At 36.3% G+C, this 21,203-nt stretch overlaps 1 long non-coding RNA gene across 5 annotated transcripts in view; it reads right to left on the bottom strand.

Moving 5' to 3' along the window:
- LOC141371660 (uncharacterized) overlaps nt 1-17,761 on the bottom strand; it is a 145,088-nt gene extending 127,327 nt beyond the window's left edge. For all 5 annotated transcript variants that reach the window (XR_012376768.1, XR_012376767.1, XR_012376766.1 and 2 more), the window contains exons 1-3: nt 17,352-17,761; nt 7,114-7,218; nt 2,812-2,873 (exon numbers count right to left, since the gene is read on the bottom strand). This is a non-coding gene — a long non-coding RNA (uncharacterized lncRNA). The remainder of the gene's footprint in view (nt 1-2,811; nt 2,874-7,113; nt 7,219-17,351) is intronic.
- Nucleotides 17,762-21,203: the final 3,442 nt, after the last annotated feature.

Below are 21,203 nucleotides of genomic sequence, written 5' to 3'. Positions count from 1 at the left end.
TTGTCCAAGGTTCTGCCAAAAGAAGTCTCCTCTCTCCTCTTATCTGAATCCTACCCATTCAAAAGGATATGTTCAAAGACAATAAATGGACTTCCTAAAAAGATGAATGTTACATCTTCCATTTTAAAAACTTCCTCATGGTCTCTAGTTCAGTATCCTATAAATAATCTATAGCCTACTTTTCTTACTCAAGAAATGAGCTGATTTGCTGACTTTAAAAAAAATCAATGTAAATTTTAAATTCTCAGTATATTTTAGCTAATAATTCTGTCTATCATATTACTGACTAGTAATATTCTTAAAATATCATGATGCATCCTAATGTTTATTTTCACTAAATGCCTAAAAAGGCCTTGGGAGCAGAGCTTTAAAATATGATTTAAAATCTGATGTGTGCTTTGGAAGCAAAATCAGCTTTGGGGACTCAAGGCTAGTGAGCATTTTTGTAGGTTGGTTATATTTTGTACTGCAAGATGTGTTACAGAAATTGTAACTGAACTTCTCGAAATATTCATCATCATTGTTACAACTTTCATTAGAGTGTTTTTCTTTTTAGATGCAGTCTTGCTTAAAATGTCCATTTTAAAAGTTGCTACCCCAGGCTTATAAAACAAAGTTATAATGTCTTTCCAGCAACAGCATTAAAAACGTTCATCTCTAAGAAAGTGTTATAAAGAAATTCCACTGCAATTATAATTCAAATATTAAAGAAAATATAAAAAATGATAATGTATTATAGAATACCAAATGATTAGAAATTCTTTGTAAGACTTTAATTTCTGATAAAAGCAAAATACCTATATAGTAGCCACTAGTCACACGTGGCCTATGTAAATTTAAATCAATTAAATTTAAATTATATTCAAAATTCAGTTTCTCCATCGAACTAGCCACATTTCAAATACTCACCAGCCACATGTGGCTATGGTTACCATACTGGACAATGCAGATATAGAACTATGTCCATCATCTCAGAAAGTTTGATTGAGTAATGATGGTCTTTGTTAGAGAGATCACTCCTGATGAATGGATGTGCATATATCAATTTATTTCTCCCAAGTCATTTTTCCTTTAGTATAGGAGGCAGAATTAAACCAATAAAACTTAAATCGCTTTTCTGGAAAATCTATATTCTCATGTAAACATTTAAAACTGTTCCACAAGCATTGCAGTGTAGATTTTCTTTTTCCTCCCGCCACAAGGAGAATGGAATTTCAAAAGATTCCACCTGCTCAAGATAGGGAATTATGGCATTAGCCAGTCTTCTTCCCCTTTGATTCACATTTTTCTTTATAAAGATCTATTCTAACCCTGCTGCTTTCAAGTTTACCCAGCAATGGCCCAACCTTTATTTTGTGGCAAGGAATTCCTATTCAGAGGGGAGTACTTAAGGTCTCAAACTCCACACTTGTGAAGTTTGTTAACTAACGTAAGAAAACTCACTTCCTATTCAGGTCCTCCTACCAGGACAGGAGGCTCTTACACCCTTCCAAAGTACCAACAAATTCCTTAGTCTAACACAACTTCTCATCTCTCAATTCAGAAAGATGAATTTTGTAACATATGTAAAAAAGACAAAAACATGGAAAGGCATAAATAATACCACACTGTCATGTGGGAAAGTGAAATGCCCCTGAAGTAAGATACTGAATAGGAAGGGTCTGTCCAATTCAGCAGAGAAACTGAGTGAGATCATCTCTACCATTTATGCTTAGCAAGGAACCATGCTACAATGGAAAGACAGAAATACAAGAGTAACAAAGTAAATGAAAAAAGTATGAAAAACTTCTAAACAGGGCTAAACTAGATGCATTTAAATGCAACTTCTGAAAACCTTGATGAACAGTAGTTAAGTCTGTATTTAAAAGACTAGATAAACCATATAGCTGATCCAGATGGTAAAAAAAAAAAAGCCATCTATAATTAATTATATGAGTATAGTTTTAAGTATTTCCATGAAAAAGTAAAAAATAATGAATATTTAGTATCAAAAATAATTTGACTTTAAAAGTAGAGAGTGCAAGTGAGAAAAAAATAATAAAGTCCAAGTAAAGAAATACCTAATAAAAGAGTCCAAATATTTGTGAAGTGGATCTTTGTCCAGAATAGTGTGCTGTTTGGAAACAATTTCTACAGTAGATTCAATAGATTCCATGGTTCTGAAAATTAATTAGAACCTTAAAATTAGCTATAGAAATTAGCTACAAACTAATGAGTTTGGGGGAAAAAAAGAAAGAACACAATATGCCAACTTTCCAAGCCTTTCTGCAAACAGACTTTCACATCTTAAAAATTACACTTGCTTTCAAGATTCTTTGCATCCATAACTTCACCTTTTTACTCACTTGCTCACTCCCCAAGGAAGTCTAAAACCAAATAAACTGCTATAAATGTTTACCAACAAAATATTATTTTCCAATCAATTTTTTCTTAATTTTTAAAATTGAAAAAGTTTTTATTACAATTAGGTCACTACTCCTGGCATAAGGCCTCTGAAACATTGTTTCTCAGACATTAATGGGTCTTGGAAAAGTTTGAAACTCTCAATTCATTATGACTTTGAGTAGCTGTTTTGTACCTAAGAATGAGAACTGATGGAGAGGTTGGGACTAAACACATAATTTTATGAAATATGATGAAAACATAAGGGTTTTGTTATGACGCACATAACAATCAAGAACCTGTTTCTTTTTAGCAAGCTCCTAAAAAGTACCTCCCGTATAATTATTAAATAAAAACACTCACTTATTCAGTACTCAGCTAGCTTTTAAACTCTGAATAAGAGAAGTACGCAGTGAGAGAGGTACTTACATGGTTTCCTTGGATACTGGATGATGCCATTCAGGTCTATGTTTTTATCCGAAAGTGGTGCCCTGCGGAGAAATGAGGCTTGGTGAGTGGCTGTTTATACATAGTAAGTAAATAGGAACTTTGTTTATTTCACAAAGCAGTTTTTTATTTTGACCCAGATTTCTTTTTCTTATCATACCCAAACCTTGTAAACATCAATAATATGGTAGAACAGGTACTTTGCACAACTCTTTGTAATATCACTTTAAAAATCATAATTATTAAAGCAGAAGCTCAGAATGCTTTGGCTAAGCACATTACTCCTTGGGCTACTTTATATATCTTAACTACTATATTTATGTCAGACAAATCACTGCCTGCCTCTCTATTTTCCTTCAAAAGGAATTGTTCTCAAACTGTCAATAAAGAAATTAATCAAAAAAATTCACATAAATGATAAATGTCCTTACCTTAATCAAAGAATAAGAGAACCCTAGCTGTACCAGCTCCTAAACATCCAGGGTTTCCACAGACATGAACTGTCATTTTAAATAGAGTAGTGGGTCCTAGATTCTCAATAGTTCAAGGGCTACGAGCACACAATTTTGACATTCAGTCTCTCAGAACTACATGCTGTCTAATTTTGGTAGCATGATTAATCCCTCCTATGTGATAAGTTTTAACCTTCTAATATTTCTCTGGATCGAAAAGAACAAACAAGCTACAGCAAAGAATGGCAACTAACTTTAACGCTTAACACAATTTAATAATCTGAAATGAAGTAAGTGTGTGCTATGTTTCCATTAAAAAGTTTCCAGCCACAATTAATTGAACAAAAACTTGTCTTGTTCCAAGATTATTCTTGGAAATGTAATTTTAAAGTCTGCGTGAAATGAGGAAACTTACTTTTTTACCATATGAAAGCAATCTCATTTTTTAGGAATGATTTTTGGATAGGCTTCCAATTTGATATTTTCCATTTGAACTAACTGCATAGGGGCTTGGCAGGGGGAGGGGAGGGAAGCAATTCTGTGTTCTTTTGCCAGCACTGACAAAGGTCTGGTTGTCAGTGATACCTTTACAGCTAAATTTACCCCAGAGTGACAGGAACAGGTGCACCTCGGCCTGCCAGACACTTGTGCACAGGGATCACGCATCTTACGGCTTGACGATCAAGGGGGGAAAGCCTGGGTCTTCATAGAAAAGGAGAAGAGACAAACGCAGCCCAAACTGGGGGGTTTCTCTTCAAAGCCAGCTGGTCTGGCTTTATTCTACAGGAATTTTTTTACCTGTCAGGGTTTGGACAACAAAGCCCTCAGCAGGTGCTGAAGGGTACAACTTCCTGGAGAAGCAGAAAGGCACTGGTGAGTTTCAATTGCCAAAATATATTTTTTAATCTTTAAAAGTTGATTTTGTTATCTTGGAAGAGGCACTGCTGAGGAACCTACATTCAGAAAGCTGATGAGACCATTGGAATCAGAGCCAACTAACTCAACAGTAGGTTTGCCTGGTGTAGAAAGTAGAGCTGTTACCATTTGACAATTTTTTACATTTAAAAAAAGAGTTTTATAGGAAAGACTATATTTTGAATGTTGGTCTCTTTCATTACTAACTCCAATATCTGAAAGATGAAGAATTAATTACATATATGATATTAGACTATTAAAATAAACACACAAATATCATTTCCTCTCTTTTTTATCTAATTCTGTCATAATCTATTCTGAATAAAATGTTTTTTTAATAAATCAAATAAAAATGTGAAATGGTACATGCTCTTTTCAAACATTTCATGCGCTAACATTTTTTATGTGTGCATGTGACAGGAATATGATTAGAATATGCAATTAGTTTTATTTATAATACATTTTTAAAAACATGTATTGCACAGAATATTTAATAATTAAAAGTAGCAACATTTTCTCATTACCTTACAAAGAGTTTCTTTGGAGAAAAATCTTTGGAATAAACAATCAAGACAGTACTAAAGCATGTTTTTACGTCACTGATTTCCAAAATTAGTACATTTATATATTTGGTATTTTTATTTTGTGAATTCAAAAGTTTAGGCAAAAATATTTTTTTCAGAATAGGATTTTAATTAATACAAAACATGGAAAAATAAGACCACATGTCAGGATATATTTTTAAAAAGTGATTCTATTTCAAGGACTCATTCTTTTAACTATGCTTCACAGCATTTCTCTACAAATTGTTGTATTATACAAATTGAAAACATTTATTTAAGCAAGTAAGGAGCTCAAAGCTAAAGACTATACATAGTAAACATATGAAACCATTTTAACAACCAAATTCCATATTCACAAGCAACATGGGCTAATGAATGTAAAAGACACACAGCACACACTGATCAAGAATGCTATAAATTATTAGCCATAAAATCAATTTTCTGGGCTGCGGGGGGTACAATTGGTGCTTAAGAAGAGAAAGGCTCCAACCAATATAAATTACTAATATTATGAGGTAATTGTTTTGTTCTGATGATCTCATAAATAATATTCAATCTACATGCTTAACACATAGTTGTATAGTAGGAAAGTAATAAGATCTGACTTTTTTAATGACCACTGCATCTAAAATAATTATCAGATCAATGATGATATGGATAAGCCACAAATTTATAAGTATCATACTCTTTTAGACTGACTTAATTGCTGTTTAAAATTATGAACTGTTTGTGGTTTAAAAAATTACCAGAAATGATCTGGCCAACCAAAAAATCTAGTATTTTTAAAACATAATTAAAACCCAAATCTGATTTTCATTCTGAATTATTACATGTAGAATATGGTTCAGAAAGTTAAAGTATATTCTATTTTTTAAAAAAGGAATATATTATGGTTTCAAACTGCTATTTTTGTGTGATATTCTGTCATCTTCATTATATTGCTCTGGCACCTAAGTAAACTTGGTCACTGCATTTTTTAGATAACTCCATTAGTCTCTTAAAGAATGATTATGTACTGCATGCACTTGATAATTTTGTGATTTATCTGGTCTGTTAAATACTATATTCCTAAAGAATCAGAGCACTCACTTCTAGAAATAAGTACAACAAAACTGAACGTACACTCTTAGGTCAACTTTAGAATTACATTTGTGAAGTCTTTATGTACAGTGTAATTATTATACTATTTGTCATTAACACTCAATATAAGCCATACAAAAGCTTCTTCCAAACTATTTTTTATGAGTCTTGTGAATTATTTAAGTGTGACTTAGCCTATTAGAGACAATGTTAGGTACAGCCCAAATATTTCCAAATAACCAAAATTTGTCATTTTAACCATGCCCTGAATTGTGGGCTTCATCTAAAATTTCACGTTTTTTTCTTGTAATTATGGAAAGAAGTTTTAATTCCTAGTACAACTTGTAGCTACGTTTGTACTTTCCAGTAAACCTTCAACTTTTGTGTCACAAAAATACCGATGCCAACTCCCTCAATGTGGAAATGATTTCTTTTAATAAGTCTTAGTCAGAAATTATGATGACGTTGCAATGACTCATATGCGTCCTAAAAGTTTAATTTAAAAGCATATTTTTAAATTTTAAGCATTATTTGCAATGCATCTTCGTATCTTAAGAATGGCTTATTTATAGTGGAGAAAAATTAATTTTTCTCCTGTTTCAGAAAGACATTTGAAAAACATTTCGTTTAACCATAGATGCAAGGGGAAAATCTTGATTCTCCTAGGAACTAATTTCAGTAAATTATATTGTGAGTATCGATCTATTTAATTTCAGAACAATGAAGCTTCCAGCTAAAATGGTTTACTTGTAAGTATTTAAAGAAACAAAAATACTTTGGCAGCTTTAAATGTATCTCCTCATTGACCAGTCACCTGACTGACAGCTGTCAACTGTCTGCGGGCCAAATGTAACCCAGTAAAGATAAAAATTACATATTACTCATCCCTGTGGATGATACCTGGTGCCAGTAAGGTTTTCAAGTAGGAATAGACTATAGATATAAAGAAGTAAAAAGGGAATCATTTCCACCACCCACCAACCCCCCCTTTGTCATTAACTTATTTCCCCTTCCTTTTCTACTTACCCCACTTCTCTTGATGCCCAGATCTCACACCTACAAAGAGTTAATTTCCTTAAAGGAACTTCAGATGTATGTAACAAGTGTATGACTATGAAAATACTGGGCAGCCAGGTAATGATGCCCACACATTTCTTTCAATCAAATCTTCTTTTGAGCTCATGGAGTGTTTGAATTGTGGGAAAGAGTCTTTGATACTTTCGACTACTCATTTAAAAAAAAAAATGACATGGAAGCACAAAAATAAAATTTACCTAAGGTCCCCAACGTGAGGATGTAGATGTAGACTTGGCTCTGTCCCCCAACTTCACATCCAGTGATTTTTTTTCTATTAGACTTTAAACATGTGGACAATAAAACTATAAGTAAAAGAGAATACATGGAAAATTAATGTGAGTGACATTCCATTGGGGAACTGTTTGCAGCCACCAAACTTAATACCTTACTAGAGAAATACAGTTTTATCAAAGCATATTAAAATGTAGCTCTAAAAAAAAAAGAACATAAACACATTAAAATATCTATGGTATAAACTCTTTTTTAGATTCTCTTTACTATTTAAACTGATTTCCAAACTGAAAATATTTATGGTGTATATGAAACAGCAGAAAGAAAAAAATAGTAAATGGTAATATATATGTTTAGAAGATAAATGCATAAATGAAAAGTTCAGGCTGAAAAGTTTCTCTGAAATATTAGAAAACAATTATTAAAAATACCAAGTATACCAAAGCATAAGCACACATACATTACCTAAATACAGAATATACTAAACAGTTCACATAACCAACTCAACAACTAGCGTCCTGTGTGTGTGGGTGTGTGTGTGTGTGTGTGTGTGTGTGTGGGTGTGTGTGTTAATTACAAAACCTCTCTGGACCCCAGAGGCCCCATCAGCAAGTGTTTCCTAACAGCTCAGAAATTCTATGACTCAACAATCCTGTGTTAATATAAGTACCTTGTATTTATTCAAATTATTAATTATATTAATATTTTATATTGCTATAATATAATTTGTTGATAGTGCTGCACATCATACTGATTCAATCAAGGTCATAAAAATATATTCAAACTAAATATTTTATTTTTCTCTGACCCTCTAGAAAAGAAACCATTTAGGAGATAACTACCATGTTCTGAATTTAAAAGGATTTATTTTAACCCGAGCTTTGGAGCTGTATTTGCCTGGGAGAAGTGTTTGCTTTAAAACCAAAACAAGCAAATGAATTTTTTAAAAGGGGGGGAGTCTAAAACATTAATATAGGGTATGGGAGGAAATTGTGGACAGGATTTCCCCGCAAGGAATTGGTCTAGAATAATCTCCAACAGCTCTATGATACCATTTAGCACCTAAATTATACAAAATACCTAAATTTACAAATGTATTTGCTTATTCTATTACATTATGCAAATTGATTGCAAGCAAAATAATCAGTAAATAATATCCATTTCTAATAATTGTGAAAGACAAGGGTGTCAAAGCAAAATGTGAAAAAATCCTGCATCTCAAAGGGGTGTTAGTGAAAGTGAATGACTTTTCTCTCAGCTGCCTTTGAAGGATCTTAAATGTTTTCTCGTCAGAGCTAAAGAGTACTGTCCGAAGAGCACCAAGCAGAAGTAGGCAGCTATGAGTCGCAATCTCTGTTTCACTGCTCAGTAATTTTGTGACTGGAAACAAGTCATGTAATCTCTGGGAGGACTCTGAAGGGATGTGACTCCTTGCAGGGCTATGCGTAACTCAGAGGAAAAGGCAGTTCTAGAAGGTGTTTATCCAGTAGAAGGTGTTTCTCTTGCTTCATGTGAGGTCCCCAAAGGATTCTGGACAATATGGGTGGGTTCCGGCCTCCAATGGCCTGCCTTGCGCCCTCCCTACTGCTATAAGAAGCCCACCATATTGGTGGCATTCCAAATAATTAAAACTAACACCAGTTTTTAGCCTGTAAGATGAGTGTGGAAAACAAAATCACTTTACAATACACTACTGACCAGCTAGCCATATTCTTCCTACTTGGGTACCCTGGTAACAAAACATGAAAGGTCTCAACCTTCAAAATTACATTATCACACATAGCTTTGAACTTTTCAGTACACTTTGTAAGTCTGAGTTGCCACACACACACAAAAAAAACTTAATAGCCATTTAATGTTTTCAGTTTTATAAAACGGGACATTTTTAAAAATGAAAAAAAAAATATTCACCACACTTGCTGCTGTAAGCCAGCTTGAGAACATGTTTGCTAATGTCAGAAAAATGTTGGAACGAGAAACAGGCTCATCAGAGAACCCCCTTAATCTGAAGGGTTAAAAATACCTGGATCCAAGAGAGGTTAACAGCAACATCTGGCTATGCAGAGGGGTTAAAAGGCTGGGAATACAGATCCCCCTGTTGCCTGGGATGACAATGTCGTGAAGGCCCTATATGATTGCTCGGCAGGCAAGAGGTAATTATCAAGGTCATAAGGAATATTTGTATTAATTGGAAGTCTTTTTAGGGAAAAGCCACATTTCTCAGGTGATTGTGAATGGGACTAGTCCTGGTTGCCAGGAATCTAGGCTCAAGCAGCCGGCAGCCTCTGAAGCATGAATATGTTCTCAGCTCAGTTGTCACTAACGGCAGAGGTCGCAGATCTGAAACCTATTTTACAGGTTTTGCTGAGATACTGGGATCCAAGAGTTCATCCAAGAAAAGATAAACACTGACCCTCAGATATGTAAAGATGAAGAACTGTACAGAAATTTGAGAGAATTGGGTCCCCGTATTGCTTAATCAGTTTTCTAATCACAACGGGCAGAATATATGTCGCATGTCCTTTTCGATTGTTTATAGTACGAGCCAAGACAAGCAATGGAAAGATTCGTATCATTCTGATCTCTCATTGTTACTATTTTGAAAAGAGTTCACTAATTTAGAAGGTCCATAAAACTTACCATTAGTTGAGAGCGTGGGAATGAATAATGTAGCAAATGTCAGGTTAAGGAATTAGAAGTCTTCTGCAGATCTTATGATCACACTTTACCCTAAGGCTGTGTCTTGCAAGCAAAGTATACGTAAGAAACACCCAAGGAGCTAGTTACAATGCAGATTCCTGAGGTTGTTGCTCAGGGAATCTGAGATGGGGCCTAAGAATCTGAGTGAATCTGAAAGCCTCTGATAAACTGTTCTCTGTGCTAGATTGTTCAGTCCTCACTAGAGCCTCTTCTCTTCTTCAAGAGGGTCGGTTCTCTTGCTCTGCAGTAGCAAGAAAACCAGCACCCAGTGATCTCAGGTCCTAGGAGACCAAAGGAAGCCTATGGATACAGCTACAGAAGTTCTAGGGTCCATTTTTATTTATTGTTAGATATACTTGCACTTAAATAGTTTTATTTTAATTATTTCTATGTAGATGGGCAAATGGTAAGGTTCACCCAACACTAGAGATGAGCGAAAAATCATTCTCAAGTTCTACTTGAGTTTCAGGCACTAAGTAAAACAGCTTCAAATATGAACAATGGCTTGAACTGACTCTTCAGAAAAGTCATTTAAAAATAGCGCAGAAAGTGCTTGTTACAAGAAGTATATACGCATATACATTCAAGTTTTAGAATCCTCAACTGATCATCACTGACCCAGGGAGTTTAGAAGACCATGGCCCAGCGATAACGTAGGGGAAACCACAGGCTTTATTCTCCTGTGCGCAAGCTGTTTTGTGGCCATAGGCTACCCAAACTAGAGTCTCACAGCTACCAAAGGGTGAGGTGAGAATGTGTGGAACAGTGTAGATGGATGAACATAAATCCTTCGAAAATAGATCAACAACACAAGCACACGCCTTATTCACTGTGAGTTAATCACTGTTGTAATCAGAGTAATTATAGTGATTAATAACAAAAAAAATCATAGAAACTCTTCTATGACCATATTATCTGTAGCACACATCAATTGTTCAGAAATAAGCTCCCTTATTAGCAGTATTTTATTTTGAAGTGATTCAAATAGAAAATTATTAATATCTTATGGTTCTGAAATAGAAAATGTAACTTTCCAAAGCATGAAAAAAAAATCTAATTGTTAATAACCAGTTGTGTGTGTGTGTGTTTATGGTTGTACTGACTTTATAACTGAAAATAAAAAATTTACAACTGAAAATGAGAAGATGAAGCAGAAAAGATGAAGGAAGAAAGAAGGAAAAAAGAGAAGGAAATGGAAAAGACAGGATTAAATCTATTGATTAGCTATTTCACTATTGCTAAAGGGGTCAAAAGGTGTAAGAAAATTGTAGAATGTTTTCTACTTACCCTTCTTTAAGTAGCATTCAAAATCTTTTACTTAGAATCATATTTCTTCATCTCTGAATTTCTTCAGAATATATTATAAAATACATTGCATTTGATATGGATGCTCCAGATTTACAGGTTTAATGCCATACAAAGTTGGGAGATATTTGATTTACGTGCCCCATCTTTGCACAAAGCAAGATGCTTTATCTGTGATTTCACAGAGGTGATAAAGAACAGAATGCATTTTTCCCTCCAACCCTGAACTCTCTCCAACCCTTCCAAATTCTAACCTTCATCCAGGAAGCAATACACATGCTCATCACAGGGCTTTTTTATCTCCTTCAAGACATTTCTGGAGAAATAATCACTAATTACACCTCTGATGGCTTTTCAAGGCAGAAGGGAGTTCATACAGGGTGAGACCAAGTAACAACATGGTAGCTATGGCACAAGGGACATGCATTCACTGGGTGCCCCCTACGCAAGACAGAACAGAAAAAGAGACTGGAACAATGGGTACTAAAGTGTTATTATATTAAAAAAAAAATAAGTAGACAAATTTTCAAGGAGCAGCATGATACTTGGCTGATAGAGAGTTCATCTTCCAATCACAACCTCTTCAGAATTAATAAAGTTTCTTCTTCAAGTAAGGGCCAGCCTTCCCACTTACTAGCACCCAGGGCTCACTTACACGACGGCCAGTGGGAGGGACCTGAGACACGCTGAAAGTCTCCTCCCTGAAGCATCTGCTGATCAACAGAGCAGGGAATTTACAGAAGTTGTGTAATCATAGATAATCCTTTGGAGTATGAACTCCTTTCAGAAAACTTCTGAAGAGAAGTTCATTTAAAGGAGTAACACATTGATACTGCATCATGAAGTGAACGGTTGGAGTGGCGGGCTCCTCTGATAGAACACAGTCCAAGAGAATTCTGGAACATAAAGAGGCTGCTGAGGAATGAAAGGACCTTGTGGGTCACATCAGTGAAAGGCTGTGAGGAGACAGAGACACTCAATAAAGAGCTATTATTGATTTTAAAAATTGCTGCTGGGTGAGTGGAGCATGCCAGAGTGAACGAAGGACAAACTAAAGGTGAGGCTAGGGAGGCTGGTGATACAAAGACAAGCTTCAGCAACCTTACAGTTTTGCCTATACTGCACAGATAATATTGATTTAAAAAGACTTAAAAACTCAGATTTAATAAAAAGCCACTAATTCTTTATATTTATGTGAAGGCTCCTTAAATTTAAGTGTAAGATTATGTAATCAATGAGCAATTTAGAAGATGTCTGCCATAACCAAAAAATAAGATCTTGGAGCCTTATTCTAAGAAAATGGATATATAATTACTTTCATAAGTCTGATAAAATCAAATATGAACACACACAAAAAAATGTTTCTCTGAAAAGAATATGGAACACTGACAAGGATAATATAAATTGGCAACCCCAGAATGTAAGACTTCTTGGTATAATATACATTGATTTAATCAACATATTATCCTAAATATTTTATATTTATTTCAAATATAAAAAGTTCTATTATGAAATAAAAACTGTTTTGAAGCATGAAAGATGATAGATCTAAAATATTGTTAGATAAATGAGACATTGAGATATTTTCCAGGAACATGGGGTAGTCCTTGAAAGTGAAATAGTATAATGCTGCTAACATTTACTGAGCATTTTCTACATGCCAGGCACTAGGTGAATATAGAAGTACAATCTCATGTCCTCCTCTCAGGAAAATCATCATCCTATGTAGGTCCTGCCACATTCTCTATTTTATAACAAGGACATTTTGAAGATTAAGGTCAAATGGTTATTAAGTCTGAGCCTGGATTCTAATCCGGCATCTCTGATTTACCCTTCCCTGCCCCTTGTACATTCCTTGCAAAGGTATTTCCCATGATGTTCATATATGATATGTAACTCCTAATTGATGAAACTAGCTTTTTAAAAATTTTATGATGTTACTTGCCAAATGTCTCCTTAAAGGCTACATGTTCACATCAGGAATGCCCTTGAAATTCTCCTTTTGTATCTGCAATTAGTGTCAATTTATGAGCCTGATATCAAATAATCTGCTGCTTTATAATCACATCATAGTTCCCATCAAGCACCTTGTTCACTACATTTGGTTTGGATTTAGTTTCACCAACAAATTCATCCTTAATGATAATGATTTGCCAACAATCAAACTGTTAAAACTGAATAGCAAATTCCTAAAGAGATTTCTATAGAGACCTGTGCAAAGACATCATTACTGAAATAAGCAAATAACCTCCTAAGCTGTCTACCCTGAAGAGGATGACACATGGTTAGACCTGTATTTCTAAAATATTTTCTGGTGGGGGGGGAATATTGATTACATCACCTCCTGATCTCATCATCCTTATAAGTGAGCAAAGGTTATGAGTCTAAGGAAGCAAATACAGCATCATAGCTAAGGGCATCACCGGAAACAAACAAACCCAGCTTCATGTCTTTTGTCTGGCACCTAGGGGCTAATAGACGCTGGTCAAGTAATGTCACCTCTCTAAGCTTTAGTTTTTAAAATCTGGAAAATGAAGAGAATTGTAGTTCCTTTCTGAAAGGTTGTATTTTGGATAAAAAGAAAAAAAGTTTATAAAACAGTTAATACAATTAAATTACTTAAAGCAGTTAACACAAGACTAACAAATAGTGAGTGGCTATTAAATATTATGCACTTTAAAATTTATTTCAACTCTCATTCTAATAAGGTAGTAGTATTTTTGCACATATACTACAAATATCTTTGTATTACATATATGAATATTATTCGCATAGAAATATCTAACTACAAATTTAGTAAAAAAAAAATCATCTATAGAAAATCAGATTTCCTTGGTTTGGGTCCTTGACTCAGTGAACTAGTATATAATGATAAATCAAACCATTTTTAATGCCTGACTTAAATTTAAAAGTTTTACTGTATTTTACTTTTAATTCTCACCATATTCCAAAACAATTTAGAGAGACTTCACCCCAAGCAATGAAAATCAATTCTCTCTTTTCCTGGTAAATTAGAATATGGATATAATTACTTATCTCCTTGTTTTCAAATTTAGTATGTATGGGAAACATAAATTGATGCATGATCTTGCCTTCCTGAAAAAATAAAATTTGTATTATTTTCCTTGGTTTATAATTTTAGGTTGTAAATAAAATATTTAGAAGTAATTTTGTAAGTTCTCAACTAAGTAAAATACCATCATTTGGAAAATTACCTAGAGAGATAAAGAAAACAAGGTACATTTTGCAGTGTGGTGGCTTTATTCTCTCCTTTCTAGATTTGTCTTATTTTGTTGTTCTTAATGAGGAGAGATAGCAGGAATAGGAATACCAGATATAAATTGTTTGTTAACACTTTCTGAGTCCATTTCTTCCTATAATACATATTTACACAAATTGAAATCAATAGAAATCACACACGTCCCAAGTAGGACTTTATTAAAACCAAAAATGCAAAATGTCTATGGCTTCTATTTTGCGAGAAGCAACACACAGTCCCCTAGACATAGTTGTAATGTTGATCATGCATCCAACAGAGAACAATGTCTAGGTCCCTCTTGAACAGAATGCTCCATTAGGCATTCCATGGGCTCCCCCTTCCCGGCAGGCCTTGGCCCAGCCCCGTTGCCATAGATGGCCATCAGACATTTGGAATGACATCAGGAGATAATCTGAGTAGGCTCTGCTCTAAAGAATTCAGGCTAGCAGGAGACCGAAGATATCAGTGTCTTCTTGGCTGACAACAGCATTCCAAAGGTCAACCAGGGTGAAAGAGGATGGACTTGGAGTTTCCAGTGCCTTTTCAACAACCGAGCAGCTAACAAGTATAAAGAAGCATCCCTCAAGACAAAAAATAATAAATTAAGACAAAATGAAAGTCTGGAAGTACACTAGAGACGCCATGCCTGTGAAAGGGAAATAAGACAACCTACATCCATTTGGTCAGGGAATTTTAGGATTAAAGAGATCACTACCTCTTAAAAATAAAACTCACAAACAGTTCTCATCCTGAACCAATTCCCACCCCTCTGACAATCTACTTCTCCAACTTTTTCTGCTGTGTCAGCCGCGGTATGGGTGAATATGGAACTTAATGGTGTAGAAGTAGAAATTCTTTGCAGAAGAATAAGAATGTCTTTCACTACAGTTTACCAATTTCCCAGCCCTGTGCTTTATGTTGGGTGGCTCATTTAATCCCCATAACAAAGTTCTAAGAGTAGCACTTTATGTTCCACATTTTACAGATGAGGAAACTGAGGCAAAGGGAGGTTCCATAACTTGTACCTAATAGTATCTTCATCAAATTTGGTTAAGATTATGCTTTACTAACAATTCTCACCTTATATAACACTTTTCCTCCCTGACCTTAAGAGTACTTTTTAGCTCTTATTTTCAAAGGATAATTCCATTTCCTCAGATTTTTTTAAGTATAAATAAAAACTGTGTTATCCCAACCACTCTCTCTAAGAAGACATGATATGAATCAAAGAAGCTACCAATAATAACATTTTTAGTTTGGGAGACAGTGTTATTTTCCTACACACCTTATTCTTTACTAGAATTTCTTCCTAGAAGAATGCTTAGAAGTATTTTCTCTTGTAAAAGGGTACTCCTGTCAAAAATCTTCTGTCAGGTCACCTTTCTGTAGGGTTAATTTACCTAGTCAACCAACCCCAGGCAAGGGGCCCTGGTCTGGCACAGAGTGCAGTAGATAGACCCTGCCTGGTGACCTTAACTTCTTTCTAAATTTATGGCATTATTTAGGGGTGCATCTGTTAATTTCTCTGGGCCCCACTTGTCTTCCCTATAAAAAAAATTAGGTGCTCGTGTTAAATGTTCCCTAAGACCTCTTTCAGCAAGTAGATACGGAAATTCTGACTTTAAAACTTTCCACACTAGTGCCAGGAAATGTAAATGCCAAGAGTGTCCTAAAATTTGGCTGGTATCATAAAGCAGATTCTTTCTTTCTTTTTTTTAACCAGCCTTCATTTAAAACTCTAGAGCAGCACATTCCAATAGAACTTTATGCAATGATGGCAATGTTCAACATGTCACAGTCAAATAAGGTAGCCACTAGCCAGCCGCCTGTGGCTATTGAGCACTTGAAATGTGGCCCGTATAACTGGGGAACTGAATTTTGAATTTTATGTAATTCTAATAAGCTTAAACTTAAAGAGCCACAGGCGGCTAGCGGCTACCATATTGGTGGCAGCTTATAGCTTCAAGAGCACGACAATAGAAACACTTTACACCTTTGATTTATTTCAGCCGAGTACCTTACAACGTCTTTGGAGCATTGATCTTTCCACCACTCTTAGACCCCTTGGTACAGCTCCACAGACAGATCAAAGAACAGACCAGGCATTTGCACATTTCGTGATGGCATTTTTGCAAGAGCCCCCGGTACTGTTCTCACGTGCCAGCAAATAAAGGGGATGGGAAGGGAAAAGAAGTTTGGGGGGTTTTGTGTCTTTTCTCCCTCGTCTCCCATTTGTCGTGTAGCTTGTGGCCTCTCCTTAGCCAAGACGCGCACCTATCCACCCAGGCGGCTTAACTACCAGACCCAGCAGTTGGCTGTTAGTTTTTTAAATAATCGTGTGGACCCTGAGAGATTGGGCTGTAAAATCCAGCTCCAGGACCGCGTCCTTTCCTATTGGCCTGTCAGGTGAAAAACAGGGCTGACTGGCGGGACAGGGGCGGCGGCCGGACCTGCGCCCGCCACTCTTTCTCCCCCCAGGCGCGCAAACCGTTCAGAGCCCGGGCGGCTGCCAGGGCCGCCGGACGCCGACCGCGTGCCAGCGCTTTGTGCCCCGTGCGTAGGTGGGCTCACTGGGCGCCTCGCTCGGAACTCATCCCCAGGCCTCTGGGGTCGTCGTTCGCCAACCTAGGGGAACTATTCCCAGGATGCCCAAACCAGACGAGCAGAGCAACTCCCCGACACCGCCACCGAGCGTTTCCAGGGCCCACCCACCACCGTTGCGCCCTCCTCCCATTCTCCACAGCCCACCACGCGGCCTCTTCGCCAAACCACCAGCCGCTTCCCACCCCCCCAGAACCGTGACATCCCCCTCAAGACACAACCCGGCACCCTCCCCGCCAAGACAGCCCGCCCCCCCTCGGCGCACCCAGGCCCACAGGCCCCTGGAGGGCCCGAGCCCGCCTCCTCCTCGCCCGTGGCGCACGCACGTGGCGCACTCACCCCCTACTAGCTGCCTCCGAGCTCTAGAAACGCTCCCGGGAGGGAGCCCCCGCCCCCTCGGCTCCGACCGCTCTGAGGAAAGTGGGTGGGGGGAAGCGGAGACGGGCTGAGAAGGAGTAGGTAGGTCGGTCCGCTCTGAGAAAAGTGGGTGGGGGGAAGTGGAGATGGGCAGAGAAAGGAGTATATAGGTGGAGAGCGGTGTTGGAGGGGACGACCGGCAATAATTGGATGGCGTTGCGGCTGTTGCGCCTCTGTGAACGCCCAGCCAGCGCGGATTCACTTTCCACACAAATCACCCGGAGGGATTGTTGCAGCCTGCAATCAATAGCTCAGCGGAGTAAGCTGCTGAAACCAGAGGCGTCCCCTGTCTGGGTCTTTAAGGGGCCGTCCGAACTGAATTCCAGCCCTCGGCTTCCCAGACAAAGAAGTGGGCACCAAAACGCAGGACGAGATTTTTAACCCCCACCCCCCACCCGGATCCCGGGTAAAGATTTTAAAAATTAAAGGGCACAGACATAGAGAGGTATCTAGAAGAAAACAGTTAAAAGGGGAAGTGTGACAATCCATTCTTTGAATTGAAAGTTTATGTGATATTTCGAGAAATGGGATAAAATCAATGTTCCAATGAACATTTAACGATTTTGCAAGTGAGGGTAAAGTCCATTAAATTTAGCCATGCTGCATATGGATACTTTTTAATCAGCCACACATTTACAAGGAGATTACAATCTAGCCTTATTTGGGCATACTGAGCCAGGAAAAGGAAGAAATGTATCATAATTTGTAGTGGCATTGTTAAAAGCCTTAGCATATCTTTCAAACATTATTCCATGAAGATTGCATTTCTGTAAGGTGAAAAGGCCCTGGGAGATGTGTATTATGATTCCCACTTAGCAGACTGTAAAACCGAGCAGAGCTGGGAGAAAGGGTATTCACCAGGTCACCAGATACTCACTACCAGTCACTAAGTTTAGACTAACTCACTGTGGGCCTGAGCCTAAAAGACTAAGCTCAGCTAACACCCCTAAAATAAAAGTGGCCAAAATTCATTTCTCCTTGCCTGAAGCAATTTAAAAATAAAAATAAATTTTAGGAATGTCAACCCAGATATAGAGGCTTTATAAATCTTAATGAGTCTTCACTATGAAAAGCCTTCTTGCTAACACAGATGGGTCAATGGATATTGACCATCATGGTCTGATGTGTCTCAAGGTTAGGAGGAGTAGACTCATTCTGAAGCCAGGGAAAAGTTCATTTGTGTGCTTGGAGTCATAGAAAGCTAGTTTCAAACAGAGATTAGAACACAGGAGCATTTGTCTGTGCTCAGTATAGTTAAACACTGCTGGGAAGCATAGGTATTATTGGTAATAGAATTCATAAAGGGTACTGAATCCACACCACTAATCCCGAAGTTTTTATAACTGGCCTTTAGGCCACATACACAATAAGCCCTTTCAGCAACTTCAGTTGCAGCTTCATTACCCCTACTTGAAAAATTTTGTTAGCTTGGGATATGGTATATTTGACTTTCTCTTTTGTAATTCTTAATCAGATACAAAATTAAAGGTACAAAAAATAAAGATAAATATAGGCTCTTTAGATATGAGATAAAGGATATGATTAAACCTTGGCTTGGAATAACAAATCCTTTGCATATTGCAGATTCTCAATCACAAGCAGTCCATATGGTGTATACTGTGCATAGGCTAAAGCTGTACCTAAAGAATTTTTGAAATTTAGATATTTGGCACTATTTATTTTAAAGGCTATAAGTATTTTCACAATTAATGATCATTTTAATTATTTTGTATTTAGCATATTCGTTTTAAAATCAGAATTAATACTGATGTTCCTTCAGATCAGAAGTTTTAGAAATAAATTTCTTTGAATGTACTTTAATATCAGCTTTCTTAAAAAAAATGTTTTTAACTGTGTACCTTGTTGTACTTACACATTTTAAGGTGCCAAAGAAGAGTTGCAAACTGTGAAGTAACTTCTATGAAGAGATGAAGTAAAGAATGGAAGGCAAATGACTGTATGTGTATGTGGTGAGTGCTTAACATTTGTTATATCATTTACCACCAAGCTAATTCATAAAGGTAAAACTGCCAAACTCCTTGTCATTAGGTATCTATAATGTAGACACATAAAAACGATGAAGCGTGATGCAACCATTATATACTTTATATTATAAGCAATACCATGCCATTTTGCTTAAAGCTCACGGGTCACTTTTCAGGGCCTACCTTTGCAAGTCTCTTTTACAATTAATCCATTTCAGGGTAAGTTATGTATGTCATCTCTACTGTAACTATAAAAAGATATAACATTTTTAATGCTACTGGAATTTATCTTACTACTTTTTATATTTTTCTGAACTTCTATGTTCAATTATGTTTGTGTTGAAAGTATTCTGGCTGAAGAACAAATACTATACAGTTGAATAATCTTGAGGGGTAGATTAATCTATAGCCTCTCTTCATCTTAGGGTGGGTTGCTGTGGCAACCGCCCCAGCTTACTTTAAAATAATTTTTTAAAGCTCACTTCAAGAGCTACACCCAGCGTGGGCCAAGCTTAAAAGCAGGCATACCCAGTGAACAGGGTTTTAGTAGACTGCTGATTTAATGTAGGGAAGTAGTAAAGAGAGTAGAGTGGAGTAAGATGGTACACAACCTTGAACAGAAATTAGAAATTAGCTTTCCTTAGATTCAAGTCCTAAGGAATATGCTCTCTGTAACTTCTGTGGCACTTTAGTTAAATATATTGCTAAACAATTCTTTTTTGGGGGGGACAAGTAAATATATATTTACATACATAATAAAGCACTTATGACAGTTATTTAATAAAGAAAATATTTGGTGATTGGGGGAAAAAAGTTTATTTAAATAGTATGTCAATCCCAGACATCATTTTCTCTTAACCGATTTGTCACCTTTTATTTAACATGATAGGCCACTAGTGTCCAGCTGGCTTAAAGAGTATAAGAATCTTCTACATTCCAGTCATAGAACTGGAATAGATTGGAGAATTCACGTAACTCACTTAATTAATAAGCAAACTGAAGCCCTGAAAAGACATACTCATTAGTTAGGCACAAGTCTTGAACCAGAAAATATAGGCCTACTAACACCTAGTACAAACTCCTCCCTACACCAAAAAACATTATGATATAGCCAAGTACCATTAGGTGGTAAAGATCAGGATGATTTTGGTTAAAAAAAAAAAAAATCCAGAGTCTTTAAAGAATACAAAGCACATTTTGTATTAACCACTTTTTGAATTACCAATGAATAATTTTAAATCTCAGTGACTTTCTATTGTATATTTCTGCACAACCTCTTCTGTTCTGCTTCAACTATGAAGGCTCATGGGAAGGAAACTAATGCTAATATTAACTTAGGTCACACATAATTAAGAAGCTAAATCTGCTGAGGGGAATATTTTATATTTTAAAAGGCCAACCGTGATACATTCCAGACCCAAATTATTTCCAAATTATCCACAGTGTGGGGTTATACATATTTTTGAATGCTTGTACTATCATTGATAATTATGGGTTTGTTATAATGTTTATTATTAAATAATGCTTTAAGATGTTAAAAGGTAAAATAATTTATTTTTGAAGGAAAACCATCTAAAACCGAAGTGTACTGTGGTAAATAGAAATAATCTATAATCCATCAAAAATTAGTATGGTTGAAAGTCATGTATTGCCTATGTTCATTTGTTCATGTAAAATAGACTTTTACAATTCATCGCGTTAATATCAGGCACTATGGCAATAAACATTTGTTCCTACAAATGTTTTGCTTTGTCAAGGCATTTGTGAATCTAGAAAAAATTAAAATAAT

Source organism: Callorhinus ursinus, unplaced genomic scaffold (assembly GCF_003265705.2).
Source record: "Callorhinus ursinus isolate GAN/ISIS: 27379988/994484 unplaced genomic scaffold, GSC_fseal_2.0 scaffold3, whole genome shotgun sequence".
NCBI lineage: Eukaryota > Metazoa > Chordata > Mammalia > Carnivora > Otariidae > Callorhinus > Callorhinus ursinus.
Note: the sequence above shows the minus strand (reverse complement) of the source record. Positions and strands in the feature narration are given on the sequence as shown.